This window comes from Nerophis ophidion, linkage group LG06, assembly GCF_033978795.1.
Source record: "Nerophis ophidion isolate RoL-2023_Sa linkage group LG06, RoL_Noph_v1.0, whole genome shotgun sequence".
NCBI classification, from domain to species: Eukaryota; Metazoa; Chordata; class Actinopteri; order Syngnathiformes; family Syngnathidae; genus Nerophis; species Nerophis ophidion.
The window spans coordinates 30,179,669-30,188,906 of NC_084616.1; the positions used below are offsets into that span (position 1 = coordinate 30,179,669).

Consider the following 9,238-nt stretch of genomic DNA (forward strand, 5'->3'; position numbering starts at 1 on the left):
TATATATATATATATATATATATATATATATATATATATGTATATATATATATATATATATATATATATATATATATATATAAATAAATATACATATATACCTTAATTATATATATATACATATATACATACATACATACATACATACATACATACATACATACATACATACAAATATAGGTATACATATACATATAGGCTGCGAATCTTTGGGTGTCCCACGATTCGATTCAATATCGATTCTTGGGGTCGCGATTCGATAATAAATAGATTTTTTCGATTCAACGCGATTCTCGATTCAAAAACGATATTTTTCCGATTCAAAAAGATTCTGTATTCATTCAATACATAGGATTTCAGCAGGATCTACCCCAGTCTGCTGACATGCTAGCAGAGTAGTAGCTTTAAAAAAAAAAAGCTTTTAGAATTGGAAAGGACAATGTTTTATCTTTTAACTTATTGCAATAATGTAAATGTGTTTTAACTATTAAACGAATCAAAAATATGACTTATTTTAACTTTGTAAAAACATTGGACACCGTGTGTTGTCAAGCTTATGAGATGCGATGCAAGTGTAAGCCACTGTGACACACAAGGTCGCCAAGGAAGATGGACCACTTGGGAAGGTACCCTTAGCAGACCCATCAGCTGGGCCGACCTATGGAAGATGCCCCAAGCCAGACTCAGCTTCCTACTCAGGGCAACTTACGACACCTTGCCATGCCCCAGAAACCTCCACCAGTGGTACGGCCAGGAGGAGAGCTGTCCCCTGTGTGGTGCTCCCAACGCCAGCCTGCAGCACTTGCTATCAGGCTGCAAGATCGGGCTGACACAGGGTCGCTTCAGATGGCGGCATGATCAAGTCCTGATGAAACTGGCAGAAATCCTGGAGAGCAGTAGACGAGAGGCCAACAGCCAACCCATAGCCAAACAACGTTCTGTCATGTTTGTGAGGCCAGGGGAAGGCAAAGGAGACACCAGCCGAAGAGGCCCCCGCAGCGTCCTCTCTCTGGCAAGGGACTGGAGTATGAGGGCTGACATTGGCAAACAGCTCCAATTCCCCCGTGAGATCACCACCACTTCACTCCGCCCAGACATTGTGCTGTGGTCTGCTGTTACCAAGTCTGCCATGCTGGTTGAGCTTACCATCCCCTGGGAGGAGGGAATCCAGGCAGCATACGAGCGCAAAGCAGCCAAGTATGCAGATCTGGCTGCTGAGTGCAGAGAGGCAGGCTGGTCCACTACCATCTACCCTGTGGAAGTAGGCTGTCGGGGCTTCGTCGGTACATCAACCATAAGGCTGCTCCGAGATGTGGGATTGACTGGGGCTAAGCTCCGAAGGGAAACAAAGGCCCTTGCTGAGGAAGCAGAAAAGGGAAGTTTCTGGTTGTGGCTGAGGAGGAGGGATAAGTACTGGGGGTCGAGGCAATAAGATGGGTCAGCTGCAGGGGGTGGCAGGGAGACGTCCCTGCCACCGCTCCGCCACCAGGAGGCGTTCCGGGGTTAAAGAGAGCGAAACTCCAATGAGCGGTGGTCCCCGGCTGATGACCCTGCAGCTGACCCAAGGCGCTGTAGGAGGCGCGTCAGGCATACTTGCCCAGCAGAAACAACACCATATCTGTACAATCAATCTGATTCCTGGGTAACCAGTGACTACTGTGAAAGGGCAGTTGACAGCCAGGAAAGACTGGAAGACTTCCAGGAAAGTCTGGATGACAGCAGGAAAGTCTGTACCGGGAGTGGGCGGCTAGTTACCCAACCCACTAGTCTCCTAGCCAGGAGACACCCAACCTTTAACTACGAAAACGAATAAGGGAAAACAACCCGAAGGCCCTCCGAGAGGCGGGGTGGAAGATGGGCCTAACAGGACTGACTACTCGGTAACGACTGGAACGGACATCGACAACGAGATGAAGACCTTCCGATTGTGCAGGTGTGGATGGGGGAAAGTTACCACATACAGGGGCTTACGGATTCATCAGGGGAGGAAGAAAAAGGAGAGCGAGAAGAAAGGCATGCAACATCCTTGCACTGCTCCGGCAGATAAGACAAGCAGGACCCCCAGCCGGGGAGAGAACCACAGAGCCAAGGGTCCAAACATTGTTGATATGCGGACGGTAGAGGAAGAACCCCCCGAGCGGAGAGGTACCCCCCTGGCATGTGAGCATGCTGAAGGTAGACCCGGCAGCCCCCCAGTCACCCAGCAAACAGAAAAGAAGGAACCAGGAAGGAAGGGCACCATCAAGTGGCCAAGGGCAAGTGATGTGAAGACATGGCAGAAACTGGACTCAGACCTCAGTCTACTGCTGGAGAACGCACTACGTGGTAATGTGGACAAGAAACTCAACATTCTTGGGAACATCCTGTACGAGGAGTGCAAATCTAGATTCGGTAGCCTCACCAAGATGCAGAGCAAACTCCACCCAAGAAAAGGCAGGAGGGAGGCTGAGATTGACGCCCTGGTGCAAGATCGGCGCCAGCTCCGCAGGAGATGGAGGAAAGCAACTGCAGAGGAGAAAGAAGGCCTGAAGGTGTTATGGGATGAGGTGAGACAGAAGCTGGGCAGCATGCGAAGAGCTGAGCGTATTCGCAGACGCAAGAAAAGAAAGGAGAAAGAAAGGGCTAGCTTCATGAGGAATCCTTTCAAGCACGCCCGCCAGCTTCTAGAGGAGAAAAGAAACGGGAAACTGGAAGCCACCAAGGAGGAGCTTGAGCAGTACATCAGGGGCCAATACAGTGACTCAAAGAGGAACGATCCGTTAGGTTCACCAGGATACGTACCTCCTCCCCCACCTCCAACCACGCTGTTTGACAGCTGCCCTCCTCGACTGAGCGAGGTAAGAGCAGTGGTCAAGAAAGCGAGGTCAGCATCAGCTCCTGGGCCTAACGGAATCCCCTACAAGCTATACAAGAACTGCCCCCAAGTGCTGAAATCCTTGTGGAAGCTAATGAGCACAGCATGGAAGAAACTACTCATTCCGTCGGAGTGGCAAAGAGCTGTGGCAGTGTTTATTCCGAAGGAACAGGAGTCCCATAACATCAACCAATTCAGGAGCATTGCTCTGTTGAATGTCGAGGGAAAGATCTTCTTTGCAGTCATGGCCAAGAGACTAACATCTTATCTCACAGCGAATGGCTATATTGACACCAGCTACCAGAAAGCAGGAGTACCAGGTTTTCCAGGATGCGTGGAGCATTCTTCTATGATTTGGGCACAGATCCAGAGGGCCAAGCAGGAGAAGAACGACCTCCATGTGGTGTGGCTTGACCTCGCCAACGCTTATGGTTCTGTCCCTCACAAACTCATCCAGTTTGCATTGGAATTCTTCCACGTCCCTGTTTCCATCATCAACCTGGTAACCAGCTACTTCAGGGACTTTCAGATGTGTTTTAGCCTCCAAGATTTTACAACAGGATGGCAGCGTCTGGAAGTAGGCATAGCCATGGGGTGTTCCATCTCCCCAGTCCTCTTTGTCGCAGCTTTCGAAATCATCCTCCGCGGAGCCCGTCAGACTGTAGGTGGGATGAGGCTGCAGACAGGGCAGAGGCTTCCACCACTCCGAAGCTACATGGATGATGTCACTGTGGTGCTGCAAACAGCCCCATGCATGAGAAGGTGTCTGAAGAGGCTGGATGAGCTAGTGACATGGGCACGGATGAAGATAAAACCCTCCAAGTCACGAAGCCTCTCCTTGCGCAAAGGCACCAGGAACGACAAAACCATCTTTGTTGCAGGAGGTGAGCAAATCCCTCTACTGGTCAACCACTCCATCCAAAGCCTGGGGAGGCAGTACAATGCGGACCTGTCGGACAAGCACGCAGGCAAGGCAGCACGTAAACAACTCTCAGAAGGCCTAGCGAGCATCAACAAGAGCCAGCTCCCCGGAAAGTACAAGTTGTGGTGCTACAACTTCACACTGTATCAAAGGGTTATGTGGCCACTGAAGATGTGCGAGATTCCATCCTCAACAGCCAACGGGTTGGACAGAGTAGCAAACTCCTACATCCGAAAGTGGCTGGGCCTACCGCGTTGCTTCTCCGACACTGGCTTGTTTGGGGCAACTTTACTGCATCTGCCGATTCAGTCCATCGCCCTGGGCTACAAGCAGGAGAAGGCCAGATTGGTTCTCGAGCTGGAAGAATCCTCAGATCCTACAGTGAGGAATGCACAGGTACCAATCCGAACAGGCCGGAAGTGGCAAGCAGGGCCAGAGGTTGCCAAAGCCATTGGCAGGCTCCAACACCAGGAGATAGTTGGCAGGGTGCAAGTAGGAAGAGCGGGGCTTGGCTGGGGAGATTCTCCACGCCTTTGGTCCAAGGCCACAAAGAGGGAACGCAGAGCCATGGTTGTGGAGGAGGTCTCAAGGGCGAACCAGGAGCAATATACTATCAAGGCCGTGTCTCAAGGTCGCCAAGGAAGATGGACCACTTGGGAAGGTACCCTTAGCAGACCCATCAGCTGGGCCGACCTATGGAAGATGCCCCAAGCCAGACTCAGCTTCCTACTCAGGGCAACTTACGACACCTTGCCATGCCCCAGAAACCTCCACCAGTGGTACGGCCAGGAGGAGAGCTGTCCCCTGTGTGGTGCTCCCAACGCCAGCCTGCAGCACTTGCTATCAGGCTGCAAGATCGGGCTGACACAGGGTCGCTTCAGATGGCGGCATGATCAAGTCCTGATGAAACTGGCAGAAATCCTGGAGAGCAGTAGACGAGAGGCCAACAGCCAACCCATAGCCAAACAACGTTCTGTCATGTTTGTGAGGCCAGGGGAAGGCAAAGGAGACACCAGCCGAAGAGGCCCCCGCAGCGTCCTCTCTCTGGCAAGGGACTGGAGTATGAGGGCTGACATTGGCAAACAGCTCCAATTCCCCCGTGAGATCACCACCACTTCACTCCGCCCAGACATTGTGCTGTGGTCTGCTGTTACCAAGTCTGCCATGCTGGTTGAGCTTACCATCCCCTGGGAGGAGGGAATCCAGGCAGCATACGAGCGCAAAGCAGCCAAGTATGCAGATCTGGCTGCTGAGTGCAGAGAGGCAGGCTGGTCCACTACCATCTACCCTGTGGAAGTAGGCTGTCGGGGCTTCGTCGGTACATCAACCATAAGGCTGCTCCGAGATGTGGGATTGACTGGGGCTAAGCTCCGAAGGGAAACAAAGGCCCTTGCTGAGGAAGCAGAAAAGGGAAGTTTCTGGTTGTGGCTGAGGAGGAGGGATAAGTACTGGGGGTCGAGGCAATAAGATGGGTCAGCTGCAGGGGGTGGCAGGGAGACGTCCCTGCCACCGCTCCGCCACCAGGAGGCGGTCCGGGGTTAAAGAGAGCGAAACTCCAATGAGCGGTGGTCCCCGGCTGATGACCCTGCAGCTGACCCAAGGCGCTGTAGGAGGCGCGTCAGGCATACTTGCCCAGCAGAAACAACACCATATCTGTACAATCAATCTTTTTTTTTCATTTCTATAAATGTCTAATGATAATGTCAATAGGGGATTTTTAATTACTGCTATGCTAAAATTATAACTAATATTGATACTGTTGTTGATAATATTCATTTTTGTTTCACTACTTTTGGTTTGTTCTGTGTCGTGTTTGTGTCTCCTCTCAATTGCTCTGTTTATTGCATTTCTGAGTGTTGCTGGGTCAAGTTTGGTTTTGGAATTGGACTGCATTGTTATGGTATTACTGTGTATTGTTTTGTTGGATTGATTAAAAAAAAAAAAATTGATAAAAAAAAAAAACATCGAATTTTTTAAAAATGAGAATAGATTCTGAATCGCACAACGTGAGAATTGCAATTCCAATTCGAATCGATTTTTTCCCACACCCCTAATACATACACATATATACGTATACAGATATACATATACATCCATATGCATATACATACATACCCATATATACATATAAAGATATACATATTCATACATGTGCATATATACATATATATACATACGTATACAGATATACATACATATGCATATATATATATATATATATATACATATGCATACATATATATATATATACATATGCATACATACATACATACATATATATATATATATATATATATATATATATATATATATATATACTGGGGATAGGTTGATTGGCAACACTAAATTGGCCCTAGTGTGTGAATGTGAGTGTGAATGTTGTCTGTCTATCTGTGTTGGCCCTGCGATGAGGTGGCGACTTGTCCAGGGTGTACCCCGCCTTCCGCCCGATTGCAGCTGAGATAGGCGCCAGCGCCCCCCGTGACCCCAAAAGGGAATAAGCGGTAGAAAATGGATGGATGGATATATATACACATATACATATATATACATTTATATGCATACACACACACACACATATACATTTCAATCCATATTCATAGAAATTTCACTTCAAAATAAACCGTGACTGGACTTTAGATACGTGTTACCAAGTTTTATGCAAATAAACTATGTAAATTGAAGTAACACATTTTAAAAAGTGATCCAGAATGTAATTCTGAGAATAAAATTGTATTTGTGTGCAAAAATGTGGGGTCTTTTTTTAAGTTAACTTAAATCATTCAAACAAATAACAGCCTGTAATTAAACATTGTTAATCCAATTTTATTTAAAAGTGTGATTAATCTAGAAAATCACACTTATTTCTGATGTTTTTTTGTGGAAGTTTGGACAGCCCTGCTATTAATCAGCCATATTAGCTCATCTAAAAAAGTGGAATAAAGTGAAGTCTCTCATCTGCCATGATGACTCACAAAAACCACACTGAACAAGTACTAGGAGGGAGGGGCCCGAGGGGGCAGACACGCATCAGGACGGGGATGAAGACCGCCTTCGGCCTGAGGCCATCCAGCTTTTTGCAGGTGTGTTGGCGGCCGCTTCTTCCCCCAAAACACCCTCAGTGCAGCCTGTCATTATTATCCTGTGCTTTGCCGGGACGTGTTCCGGGGATGAGCGCGCGGCTCTGACACTTTTATTAAATGGCTAACATACACTCCGTGACACGCATATAATTAATGAGGCAACCATTTATGTGAAGTAAGCAAGCCTACCTTGTTTTGTGTTGGTTCCAACATTCCACACAAGTTTAGAACAGCAGACTTTTGACCGCGAAACAAGACAAAAAACAAAAGTCATAGACAGTCATCGGAGGGCGGAACTCCCGAATCAGTTTGTAAAGATGGCGCCATTTATTCGGGTCGTTGGTCAGATTAGCTTCGTTTGTTGTCAGTCGGTCACTGAGACTCCGCTGCAGTTTAAACAGGGTCGTCGATTGGAGACACAGAAGGGGCACATTACTGACACGGTGGCTCACCCTTGCGGCGAGAGAAAGTACTGCTACTGCTGGACATAGTCATTGCAATATATCCATCCAACCCTTTTCTACCGCGTATTCCCTTTGGAGTCTCGGGGGGCGCTGGTGCCTATCTCAGCCACAATCGGGCGGAAGGCGGTGTACACCCTGTACAAGTCGCCATCTCAACGCAGGGCCAACACAGATAGACAGACAACATTCACACTCACATTCACACACTAGGGCCAATTTAGTGTTGCCAATCAACAGGTGCATGTCTTTGGAAGTGGGAGAAAGCCGGAGTACCCGGAGGGAACCCACGCATTCACGAGGAGGACATGCAAACTCCACACAGAAAGATCCCGAGCCCGGGATTGAACCCAGGACTACTCAGGACATTCGTATTGTGAGGCAGACACACTAACCCCTCTTCCACCGTGAAGCCCATTGCAATGTATATGTTTACGCTTGACATGTTTACATGCAAATTACTGCATTAATTTGGTTAAAACCAGTGTTTTAAAATACATGTAAAAACCTTTATTACCTACTCAGTGGCATTATGGTTAGAGCAGGCCTTGGTAATTATTTTGACTCAGGGGCCACATTTAGAGAAAAAAATGTGTCTGGGGGACCGGTATATCCATTTTTAGGAACACTAATATAAAACCTCACAATAATGTCTGATTGAATGCTAAAAACATTATGAGAGACCACCTTAAAAAACGCAATGGAATTTTAAATTTTTCTATGAACCATAAAACACTGAATATTGACAAAATATGAATGTCACACCAGCTTTTGATCGACATATTTTACAATCAAGGGAAACGCAACAAAAATGCAACAAACAGTGAAATATGAACTCGAAGGGTACAAAATAAACCCACCTACAATCTGATACATCTGATATTTGTTGAATTCCTCTTAGGGATCAATAAAGTACTTTCTATTGTATTCTATATATTACTAAGCTTTAGAACTTTGTTGCGAAAATCTCCTTCCGCGTCTGTGGAAACGCTTCCCGCCCACACTACTTGGTGCTCCGTCTGAGCTGCTGTGACGTAGATGACCATAGTAACTATTTAGATGACCATAGTAACTATTTATATTACCATAGTAACTGGTATATCATCCATAAGCGCAAATTCCAACCATTGAAATACTTTGTATAGTTGAAGACTTACGGTAATTAGAAAATATCACTGCACATCATAATGGCAGCTACACTTTCAATCTCTGCAATGAGGTGGCGACTTGTCCAGGGTGTACCCCACCTTCCGCCCGCTTGTAGCTGAGATAGGCGCCAGCGCCCCCCGTGACCCAAAAGGGAATAAGCAGTAGAAAATGGATGGATGGATGGCACTTTCAATCCAAAAAAATATTTGGGAATGTACAGCGGGGCAGATTGAAAAGCTCAACGGGCCGCATGTGGCCCCCGGGCCTTAATTTGCCCAGTTCTGGGTTAGAGTGTCCGCCCTGAGATCAGTAGGTCGTGAGTTCCCACCCCGGACGAGTCATACCAAAGATTAGAAAAATGGGACCCATTATGTCCCTGCTTGGCACACAGCATCAAGGGTTGGGATTGGTGGTTAAATCACCAAAATTATTCCCGGCATATATTATTGCAGTATGAACAAGAATGTTTTAATGTCGACACATAGAATAATCATACTGGTGTGATTATATACATCAAGTTTTAATTAAAAGTTTAGGCAAAATATCAAGATATATATTGTGTATCGTGACATGGCCTAAAAATATCAAAATATTAATAAAAGACCATATCACCCAGCCCTAATATATCTTACTTTGGTTTTTGGGTGAGACCAGGGATCTTGGGCTTGAAAAGGTTGGTGACCATTGCCTTAGAGCAGGGGTGGGCATTACGTCGATCGCGAGCTACCGCAAGCCAGGCATTAAAAAAATTGACATAAAAATGAGCAAT

General features: G+C 46.8%; 1 protein-coding gene across 2 annotated transcripts in view; it reads right to left on the bottom strand.

Moving 5' to 3' along the window:
• Positions 1-7,207, bottom strand: part of rarga (retinoic acid receptor gamma a) — a 102,105-nt gene extending 94,898 nt beyond the window's left edge. The window contains exon 1 of one of the 2 annotated variants that reach the window (XM_061903319.1): positions 7,049-7,207. The gene's annotated coding sequence lies outside the window, so the exon portion shown is untranslated. The remainder of the gene's footprint in view (positions 1-7,048) is intronic. The other variant, XM_061903317.1, reaches the window with a different exon arrangement.
• Between the last annotated feature and the right edge of the window lie 2,031 nt (positions 7,208-9,238).